Source organism: Salvelinus sp. IW2-2015, linkage group LG37 (assembly GCF_002910315.2).
Source record: "Salvelinus sp. IW2-2015 linkage group LG37, ASM291031v2, whole genome shotgun sequence".
Taxonomy (NCBI): Eukaryota; Metazoa; Chordata; class Actinopteri; order Salmoniformes; family Salmonidae; genus Salvelinus; species Salvelinus sp. IW2-2015.
Genome location: NC_036876.1, coordinates 4,793,271 through 4,794,937, shown reverse-complemented (window position 1 = coordinate 4,794,937; position 1,667 = coordinate 4,793,271).

Genomic DNA, 1,667 nt, shown 5'->3' with positions numbered 1-1,667 from the left:
TTGGGCCTGTGAAGAACAATTATAAAATGGTGAGGAATATTACTATATGTTTTTATGGTAATACAACATCAGGAATTCTGCTTACCCCTGTATCTGAAGAAAAGAGTCCTGGACTTCTTGTCTGAACTCCTCTAGGAATGTATGACCTGCCTAACCAGAGCCTGGGTGTAGGGTGCAGAGAGAGGGGGATGTGGCTCGCTGTACCCAAAGAGGGCCATATCATGACACTTTTTTATTATTCTTTTTATTTTAGTCTACTTGGTAATATTTCTTCTTCTTGAACTGCACTGTTGGTTAACCTGTCTAGGACTGGGGTTCCGCTAGCCGAACCCCTCGCCAACAGCCAATGAAATTGCAGGGCGCCAAATTCAATCAACAGAAATCTCATAATTGAATTTTCCCAAACATACAAGTATTAGACACCATTTTATCGATAAAATTCTTGTTAATCCAACCACAGTGTCCGATTCAAAAAAGCTTTTCGGCGAAAGCAGAACATATCATTATGTTAGGTCAGCAACTAGTCACTGAAAGCATACAGCGATTTTCCAACCAAAGAGAGGAGTCACAAAAAGCTGAGGTTTTTGCATTTAAATATGAACTTGATCGAACAAAACATACATGTATTGTGTAACATGTTGTCCGGGAGTGTCATCTGATGAAGAATATCAAAGGTTGGTGATTCATTTATCAATATTTCTGCTTTTTGTGACTCCTCTCTTTGGTTGGAAAATACTTGTGCCGGCTCGTCACGGGGCGAATGTGGGAATTGAGCCTAAGGGGAGGTTGCGCGTAGTATGCACCAGATCTCCAGTGCTCACCCACAGCCCGGTTCAACTGTGCCTGCACTCTGGAGGGTCCGGCTAGAGTAGTCATCCAGCCTGGGGGAGTGGTGCCAAGGTGCGCACCAGAGCTCCAGTGCTCCCCCACACCTGGTCCTCCGGTGCCTCCTCCAAGCACCAGGCCTCCTGTAGGTCTCCCCAGCCTGGTGGGTCCTGTGGCAGCCCCACGCACCAGGCCTGTCTCTCCGTCTCCTCCCTACAGGTGCTCCCGTCTGTCCTGAGGCCGCCTCCTGGCCGCCCGTCTGTCCTGAGCCGCCTGAGCCGCCCTTCAGTCCGGAGGCGCCTGAGCCGCCCTTCAGTCCGGAGGCGCCTGAGCTGCCCTTCAGTCAGGAGCCGCCTGAGCCGCCCTTCAGTCAGGAGCCGCCTGAGGCGCCCTTCAGTCAGGAGCCGCCTGAGCCGCCCTTCAGTCAGGAGCCGCCTGAGCCGCCCTTCAGTCAGGAGCCGCCTGAGCCGCCCGTCAGCCCAGAGCCGCCCGTCAGTCCAGAGGCGCCCGTCAGTCACGGAGGCGCTAGTCAGTCCTGAGGCGCCCTTCAGTCCAGTGGTGCCCTTTACTAGGGTCTCCAATCCAGGGGCGGTGACGAGGGTCGCACTCCTAAGGTGTCACTGAAGTGGGCCGAGACTATGGTGGAGTGGGGTCCTCGTCCCGCTCCAGAGCCCCACCGCGGTAAATGCCCACCCAGACCCTCCCCTATAGGTTCAGGTTTTGCGGCCGGAGTCCGCACCTTTGAGGGGGGGGGGGGGTACTGTCACATTCTGACCTTAGTTCCATTGTTATGTTTTTATTTTGGTGTGGTGGTGTGGTGAATAAATCCAGCTTGAAAAAGT